This window comes from Dermacentor andersoni, chromosome 1 (genome assembly GCF_023375885.2).
Source record: "Dermacentor andersoni chromosome 1, qqDerAnde1_hic_scaffold, whole genome shotgun sequence".
In the NCBI taxonomy this organism is placed as follows: domain Eukaryota; kingdom Metazoa; phylum Arthropoda; class Arachnida; order Ixodida; family Ixodidae; genus Dermacentor; species Dermacentor andersoni.
Genome location: NC_092814.1, coordinates 97,866,886 through 97,877,152, shown reverse-complemented (window position 1 = coordinate 97,877,152; position 10,267 = coordinate 97,866,886). Strand labels below are relative to the sequence as shown.

The window sequence follows — 10,267 nt, the reverse complement described above, 5'->3', positions numbered from 1 at the left end:
CATGCCATTAAGTTTCTGCCGTTTCCACTTCAGATACTGTGTCGACCCTCGCGAACAATGCCTTTCATAAGTTACGAAGTTAAACCTAGAATAAAAAGCTAAAAAAGTCGCAGTTTCGCCCGAAAGGCGAAGGATCGCTTGCGATAGCAAATTAACAGACAGCTATACGAAGTAAGGATAGTAGTTTTATCGGCCGTCTAAACTTGTAAATATTCGCTTACTAACTAAATTAACAAGCATGGTGTCATGCGCGCACAAGCAAACATCAACACATCTCACTCGATGACCGCGCACACTCGCTGTCAAAATGCTGGCGTAAGGAAGTGAGGCAGCAACAGCGAGCGATTGACCTTCGTGCTGCCTCTTGCTTCAACGCGAACTAAGCGGCGAGAACACAGCACACACGAAACTATCAACTCTCGGCGCACTCTGCTCCCATCGCAGATCGCTTTCAAGACAGGGCCCGCGCGACCACGCCATACTCAGCCGCCGCCGGTGTAGAAAGCCAGGAAGAAAAGTGATGGCAAGGAACCGTCGTGTGATGTGTATTTATGTGTTTATAGGAAAGAAAACGACACTGTTACCTGAACGAACTGGAAAAACGGGCTCTCTATCCACATTTATGAAGGTGCTGACGCGCGCATGTGCCCGTGAAATCTAATCAAACCAGTATTTTTTCAGAATTGAAACAGACCGGCTGGCAGAAAGAACTGACTTTAAAAGGTGTGGTGTCACTATGTTCGGCCTAAGGGGGCTATGACACATTGTCATAAAGATGTCTGCGCAGTCACTGAGAAAATTATATTTGATTCAACACGATTTCCTTGCTAAATTCTAAAAATTTAATTTCACTTTTGGTTTGATGTTATTAAAAACCTCATTATTGTTTTTTATACCGGATTAATTATCTTTCTAATTCATCCGATTTCTGGCTAATCACCCTTAGTGGGAGTGACCCATACAAAGAGGCAAGCCAACCAACCATTCGGTGCAGAGCTGCTTGTGGCTTATTTACTCATCCCTTTACTATAGTAGTCTTACATTGGAACCCCGATATAAGCTGTATGACACGAAAAGCGCTCTTTCGACAACATCAGAATTGTTCATTGCCACGGCACTTGCGGAGTTAATTAGTCTTCATGTGACTTCACAGAACCGCACGCACCCGCTACGTTGACTCTGCGGCTGGGACGTTTTGCTGCTGAGCAGGAGGTCGCGGGCTCGATTCCAGGCCAAGTCGGCCATAACAGTCGTCTCCATCTTGTCATTGTCGTCTTTTATATTTGCTTCATAAAGCTCGCACTGTGAGGTGCGTTCCAAGCTCGTGCATTGCGGGCGCGAAGAAGAAAAGGAAGAAGTCACAGCGGAGCTAAATAATCCCCACAGGACGTATGAGTTATAGTTTGAGTTTGCCTTCTGTTCGCTGCGCTACTTAACCTGTGATGATGTCCCTCTATATTTAAGTGAACGAAGATGGCTATGAAGACGAATCATCTATGAAAAAATGGCTAGGTGAGCCTCTGCATCTGCATCTGTTACAGTTGGGGCGTTTCCACGCTCCTGATGGCCGATGTGCAGGCAGGGTCATAATGTTACAGGATGCGGGTTCCGAGAAAATAGTCGACTGTCAGCCGTGCAGTTTCAGCCAGCAGCCATTAAAACAGTACAAACACTATGTAGGTCGCGTGCACTACAGTGCACGTAGGGACATTTGAAATACAGGCTGCGTGCCCAGTTTCAGGAAATAATCAGTTTTTTCTCAGATTCCGCTTGTCGTAAACTTCTGACTCTGCCCCTACGTATGAATGTCTCAGAGTAAGCGCAGCAGCCCACGTAAATCTATTGAACTGTATAACGTGCTCACATATTTCGCTGAATTTCATGCCAAAAATGCACGTGGTCGGCTGGAGATAGGCGTGTTGTAAAAGGTATCGCTAAAATGTAACTGCACTGTACCACCGAGTGTCGCAAGTGGTATAACTTATTGGCAAGGACGACATGTTATAGAGTTACGGCTTTGCAGAAGAAACTTCCACTTGCGCATGGCTGGTACCTAGGTAGTTCACTCACTCACTCACTCACTCACACACACACACACACACACACACACACACACACACACACACACACACACACACACACACACACACACACACACACACACACACACACACACACACACACACACACACACACACACACACACACACACACACACACACACACACACACACACACACACACACACACACACACACACACACACACACACACACACACACACACACACACACACACACACACACACACACACACACACACACACACACACACACACACACACACACACACACACACACACACACACACACACACACACACACACACACACACACACACACACACACACACACACACACACACACACACACACACACACACACACACACACACACACACACACACACACACACACACACACACACACACACACACACACACACACACACACACACACACACACACACACACACACACACACACACACACACACACACACACACACACACACACACACACACACACACACACACACACACACACACACACACACACACACACACACACACACACACACACACACACACACACACACACACACACACACACACACACACACACACACACACACACACACACACACACACACACACACACACACACACACACACACACACACACACACACACACACACACACACACACACACACACACACACACACACACACACACACACACACACACACACACACACACACACACACACACACACACACACACACACACACACACACACACACACACACACACACACACACACACACACACACACACACACACACACACACACACACACACACACACACACACACACACACACACACACACACACACACACACACACACACACACACACACACACACACACACACACACACACACACACACACACACACACACACACACACACACACACACACACACACACACACACACACACACACACACACACACACACACACACACACACACACACACACACACACACACACACACACACACACACACACACACACACACACACACACACACACACACACACACACACACACACACACACACACACACACACACACACACACACACACACACACACACACACACACACACACACACACACACACACACACACACACACACACACACACACACACACACACACACACACACACACACACACACACACACACACACACACACACACACACACACACACACACACACACACACACACACACACACACACACACACACACACACACACACACACACACACACACACACACACACACACACACACACACACACACACACACACACACACACACACGTTGGAAACTTTGCCCTAACTTTATGTTGCTACCACACGAGGTTGCGCCATGCTCTTCCACAGTCAGTCCGTGCCAAACCCCGGTATTCGTCATTGCTGGGATTTTCTCCGTCCCTTTCTAGGGTGTCTTCACACAGCTGATGATGTTCTTCCATGCATACTTATCTGTTTTTGCGGACTACGGCACACAGACGTTTTTTCCCTTCCATTCTTCAGTAATTAAAACACGTTTAGGCTGTATGAGAACGAATACTTTAACGGCTAAGAATTCAGAGGAAAATTTCCCACAATTCTAGCTCCATTTATGACTTCTACTAGACTTTCGCAGACAGCAAGAGACCTGCTTCTCAAAACATTTCTTTTCTTTTTTAATGTCCAATATTGCGTAACAGAATGACCGGAAACTGTAACTGGATGTGCGGCTTCTTGTTTACTAGAATTAATCCGCCGCCATGGCTCTGTGCCTATAAGGCATTCTGCTGCTGAGTACGAGGGAGTCGCTTCCATTCCCGCCCGCGGCGAATGGTGGCGGAATGGAAAAACACTCTTGTGCTCATAGCTATGCGCCAGAGAAACCCAGTTGATGAAAATTTAACCGGACACCTTCACTGCGGCGTCTCTCGTAAACCCAGCGTTGGTTTGGGATCTTAAAACACAAGAGTCGAACAATTAGTCGTTAATTACCATTCACGCCTTTATCAGTGCTGAAATGTACTTTCTATCTTCACATTTCGTTCGCCACAAATCTGTAGTCTAGTGAACTTTATTAGGCTTTGCCAGAAAGGCAGTGTTTAGCCTAATCCTCTCGTACGCCGAAGGGTCTACGCCCGGGCACACAATGAACCAGTCGATAATGCTCTTACAATAATATTGTGCCCCTCTGTACACGTTCCTTGCAGGTACCGGTGCGCTTTGATTTGGTTGGGACTGACAGTCGGGGAGGTGTGGAGCAACGCAAGCACCCTTACGGACGGTAATTTCTTTTAATGCGCTACACCATTATGTATCAATAATAGCGATTCTAGTGCCAGCACATGGTTGACTATTTTTCTTCTTCGCTGTTATTCCTTTCGACAAAAAGGCGGTTTTACGTGGTTCGGCTGGCACCATTATAAGTTAACCGTGCGAAATTCTTAATTAAAAATAACTAACAAGTTTCTCAGCCCCCTTCCCCTTTTTATATGCAAATTTCCTAAGACTAGAATACTCCGTACGAACGGAATAGTTATATAATATTTACAGTTGTTCGTCTAAACAAAGCTGGATTAGATTCAAAGGAATATTCTCTCTGGTGCGGTTTCTCGCATTAGTTTGTGGCATAAACACTAGAGCCGGAATGATACAAGAAATGCTTTAAATTTCCCATCGAAACCGGTTAATTTCGCCTTTCATCATTACAAAAGCACAATACACTTGCATGCTTGCGCGCCATTTTAATGAGGTGCGTCAGCGCTTACATGTAGCACATAAAGCATCGTGCAATAGTTGCTTCGCCTCATGCCATATTGTTCCAAGTGATATGAATTGAAGTTTCATGCATAAAACTTTCCTCATACTGTCAAAATATCGGTTAAAATGAGCCAAAAGGTAAAAGTGGTATCTTTACAGCATTTCGGATAACTGTAAGAATTGCGGAGGTAATGAGAGAAACCGCTCTAACGAAGATGGTATGACGTATCTTAGACTGTTAATTCATTTGCTTGGCTTTGCATGAAGGAAACAGCGAAGTCCATGCCTACTACTAGTCGCCAAAGCTGTGTTACAGTAAAAAGCTGAGTTGATGTCGCCATCTTGACGCAGTTAGCAAGCGAAACATGTAACACAGGTAGCGGCGACAGGGCGCTTTGTTAGCAGATGCCGACACCCGACTCCTCGTCTGGACAAACTCGTTTTTCTTAGGCGAGAATGGGAAAATGACCGCGATTACTCATTCTTGCCGCATGAGCCAGGCCAGCGCGGTCGCCAGCTGTTTTATTTTTCTAACCAGACGATTCAGTGAGCTCTTGATGCAAGATGGACGAAGAACCACGGTCACATGCAGTAAGTGTTTTTGTTAATGCGAATATCATTCTTGGAACTGTCAGACCAGTTTTATTTCCAGTTATCTAGCTATCTAGCCATACCACGATAAGTGTGAGCCGACCCCGAAGGTAGGGAACTCTAAAAATATGGGTCGTTTGCCTGGGTATATGCAACTGGGCATGTGCAGCCCTTCAATGAACCTCTTTAATACTAACTTGGGTCACTGTGTATGTACCAATGGTTGTGTGCGTACTCCACGGCGGCGCCGCCAGAAGGCGCAGCGTGTACAGATGGAAATGCGAGAGAGGAGCCCCGGCAGCAGTATCCGCCTCATGCAGGACGTGTTTAGGCTATTCACACACTTGGATAGTCATCGCAAATGAGTTCTGCCAATTTTTTTTTATTTGCCAGAAGAACTACATGGAGGTAGACGCACGCGATTTGGCCCACGCAAGCGGAGCAGCGAGCACAGGACAGCATTGCGAAGCCAAACAGGGGACCATGCAGGGATTTTTTTCTTGCCTCCAAAATCACAAACTCCGAAATCAGAATCGCATGCAGTGTATACACCAAACACTCGGAAATAGCGGAGGAAGTAGCGATCGCGCTGGCCCTCACAGAACAGGAATGCGAAGTCGTACTAAGCGACTCGCAAACGGCAGTAAAGAATTACGCCAAAGGTAGAATTTCCAAGGAAGCCCTGTCCATTCTGGACAAAGCGGGCAAATCAAAAACCGCGAGCTCGAGGATCATATGATTCCCCGCGCACGTCACCACGGAAGGCGACGCGGTCCCGAACCTAAACGAGACGGCACCGGACGGCGCGAGGCATGACCCGCCGCACCGAACAGGGCAACGCCTCTCGCACGATAGCGAACACTCCTCGCGCAGAACGAGACAGGCTCACCAGATGCAACGATATAACCAGTATCTAAAGGCCAGAAGGATATACCCACCGCCGAGTCCCAAATTGAACAGGAGGCAGGCCGTCACCTGGAGACAGCTCCAGACGAACACCTTCCCTAATCCATTCCGTCTGAAACGTATCTTCCCAGATAAGCATCCGGAAGACACGTGAAAATTGTGCCAGGAAGGACCAGCAACACATGTTGTGGGAGTGCAATGTAGTTATAGGAAGGATGGCAGTTGCTCCGGAGACCATGTCGTCGAGGTGGGCCGCCGCTCTGCGCAGCTCAGACTTCGGAATCCAGACGTGGGCATTTCAGCAAGCCCGTGAGGCGGCGTTGAGGCCGGGCCTTGACGTTTCCCCGTGGGAGACCTGAGCCCGGGTCGCGTTAAACCTTGCCGGACGTACAATAAAGTGGTATCGATCCATACATCCATCCATCCGGCTTATAGAATGTGGCCTAATAGTGGGAACTTTTCACTCTATAGCATAAGACATTACTGACAAGGTGGCATTGCCTGTTTTTGCCGAGCGTATTTATTATTTATCTATTTCCTATTGTGAATACTGCTGTTGTCAATTGAGAACGTAGCAGGTGGGCATACAGGAATATATAAAGGCACTGAAGATCCAAGAAAGGGGTAAGATACAGTCAAATGAAGTCCAGTAAATAAAAACGCAAAAATATGCTAAGTGGTTGTTAACGGACAAATGCTTCAACCAACAAACATAACATAATTAAACCCAGTACACTTTGTCAGCCACTTCGTTGCCCCTCTCTTGCATTATATGCAATGCTCGAGCCAATGCGTATTCAGGTGTAGACCCAAGAGACTCGCACGCTAATAGTTTCACGTGTGGCAGAACAGTTTCGTAAGTGTCCTTACGCGAACGCTGCCGCATGGCGCAGGCGTGTCCGGCAGCAGTGCCTTATCCGCCGGAGGCAACGGCACCCGGCCGGAACTCGGCGTGCAGACAACGCGGGGTAGTCGCTCAGGCCTGCTGGTGCTGCGCCGTTTGTTCCAGGACAACATGGCGGCGTACAAGCGCCGCTTCTCCACCCCTTCGACGAGCGGCGAAGCCCCCAGCGCCAGCGCGCCGACCTCGCCACCGCGCGTGCCGCTTGGATTCACGCGAGGCAAGTGCGGCGCCCCAATTTTCCTGCGCTCATGAAGGTTGAACCAAGTACTCTCCAAACTGCGGGTTGCGACCCCAGGAGACGGCGAGGGACGAAAACTTCAAGGGGTTCAGCAGTGGGTCGCGAAGTGGCGCACGGCTCAATTTATAGCGAGCTACACGGATTGCGGATCGGGGATCGCGAGCCTTGTATCTGCCCCTATGCTCGGACTTGGCTATAGTATGCGCTGCAGTTCGATACAAGACCTGTGCCCAAACTTCGCCCTAGTTTCCTCGAATTGTGCTCGATGGCAAAGCTCTCTTTAATCCTCAGGAAGACGTATACCGGGTGCTTCAGCGAACGTTTAAAAAAAATAATAAAATGCATGCGGCAGATAGCACAATTCTAGTCTATGAGCTGGTCCACTCGATGGGACGGACATTGCTTACACAAAAAATTGAAATGCGTAATCCACTAAATATAAAAAAAATTTTAATAATTACTTTATCACACATATTGAAATTTACAAATTCTAGCCGGGGAATTCGCAAGGCGGATCGACTTGGAACGAATTCTCCGGATGACTCCAGTTTCGAGTGCAAGTAATGTACATTTTTCGTGGAAGTAATGCCATCGTCTTCTAATAGACGAGCTGATGCACTAGAATTGTGCTATTTGCCACAGGCAGCTTTTAAATATTTCTGAAAGTGTTCGCTGAAACACCTGGATATTGCTGATAAATAGACTGTCAAGAAAAATTTGAGGTTTATTTAGCTGCATCGTACAGTTCGTTAGAAGTAACGAGGAGAGAGATTAGAGAAGATGAGTTAAATTATATCCTTGATGCATGTCAGGGCAGCAGAATTGTAGAGATTACAGAGTAATAGAGTTTGGGAAGCAGTGCCCCTATTAATTACACGGAGTGTTTTTTCACGCGTCAGCCTGACGTCATTACTGTCAGCCTCGTCGTACAGCTGATGAGTAGGCTCCTCTATTAGCCGCTTTTTCAATGCTGTCTTCATAAACAAAAATTGTATGTGGCTGAAAAAGCTGACTCACACTCTGAGAACCGTCGAACAACCTATGACGGCACCTGGCGACGTGACGTCGGCTTCACTCGTAAAATAAAGCATTGACTATGGTTCAAGCGTAAGTTCATATAATACCTGCGCATGTTCAAAGGCCGCGAGAAGCTCTCTATTGATACATGTTTGCTTTCAGCAAAGCAATAAAAAAGAAAGAGAATGTAATCACATGACTAAGTACTTCATTCTTTCTCGCGCGTTGCTTATCTTTTGTAACATACGCTAACGACATGGTCAGAAGTCTAGAGGCATAGCTTTCTCACTCTTTTCTATTGCCTTGCTGGATCATTAACATGTCTAACGCGGGAAAGTGTGAGAAATAAACTCAGCTCGACATCTAATAGCACCTTATTGATAGGCTGTTATAAACGTTTTTCACTGCAGTGTTCTTCAGTGCTAGAAGCGTGCATGAAATAAAATACGTTACACTTTAATTTTGCGCGTGAATCTTTGAGGGGTGGCTTTGAAATAGAGCTACTGGGCTCGGGCAATCTTACTGTTATCTTTCCTTTGATACTGAATAGAACTGGATAACGAGCGCTAACACAAAGCTCGTTTGGGGTATATACAGCAGAACTTGCGGAGCTAGGTAAGTGAACTGAGGGTAGGGATATCTTGTAAATGTTACGCAGGCCTAGGTTCGCGCCCGTATTTTTGTGCAAGGCGTTACAAGTCTCCCTCCCCAATGGCGTATTCATTCAGTGAAGGTAATTGTGGTAATGAGCGGGTGACGGAGATAAAGGGCAGTTAAAACAACCATACCTCGCACTCCCATGTGTGCCAGTGCGTTATGTCAGATGCAAGTGGGGCCATGGATAGCAAATAACATTTTTTTTGGCTTGTTGGATGAAATAGGCGCTCATCTATGCAGATTCGTTTCTTACAGGCACACTAACGCCTCCCACGGATCTCTGATCTTCTTGGTAACGGTGACATTTTGGTGTGACCAGGGTCCGTATTCACAAAAGTGTTATTACACTACAACTGTTCGTAAGAGCGTCATTCGGCCCCAGAGGCCGTATTCGCAAAGCTTTCTTTCGCAAGTGCTATTTGCCATTGGTTGGCAGCCTTCGCTGATTTATCCATGATCAGGATTGACTGGAATTTGCCTCTTAGGAACAATTCTAGTGTTATAGCTTTTCGTGAATACGGGCCTGCACAGTTATCTGCTACAAACACTTCAAACGGGGAAAAAGAAAGAAGACTCAATTAACCTTGTGTACACAGCACACATAACTTCAGTTTACCCTGGCATAAAACTCAAGGCCGCACTTTGGTGCAAACAGGGACACCATTGACCCAGCATGGGCCCGACTGATGCGTGATATTGTGTGTGCCAGAGAAGTGGAGCCTACAGCGACCGCAAGCCAACTCAACTTCAGGCCCTGTCGTTGAGCTGCACTTGCGGCGAATGGTTCGTTCTAGTGTTGCAGAAAGCTTAGAAGACCTATAAGTATCCCCACTCTCAAAGCAGGGTATAGTGCCCGCTGCTGGAATGCCGGCATTCGATACAAGGCCAACTCCGCGCGCTGCCACATCGGGCTACACTGTCTGGCACATGCGATTTCGCCGTGCCTGCGGCCCTCTCGATAATTTGTGCCGATCTATGGTAAAAAGCTAACAAGCGTCGCATGAACCTACCATGCTGCTCACAGAATCACGAGTTGCGCTAGAAGAAGTGAAA

The 10,267-nt window shown here is 47.2% G+C and overlaps 1 long non-coding RNA gene across 1 annotated transcript; it reads left to right on the top strand.

Moving 5' to 3' along the window:
• Positions 1 to 1,363: 1,363 nt before the first annotated feature.
• On the top strand, positions 1,364 to 7,513 carry LOC129387990 (uncharacterized). The gene is made up of 3 exons (XR_011892182.1): positions 1,364 to 1,512; positions 4,352 to 4,425; positions 7,292 to 7,513. It is a non-coding gene; the product is annotated as an uncharacterized lncRNA (long non-coding RNA).
• The last annotated feature ends 2,754 nt before the right edge of the window (positions 7,514 to 10,267 follow it).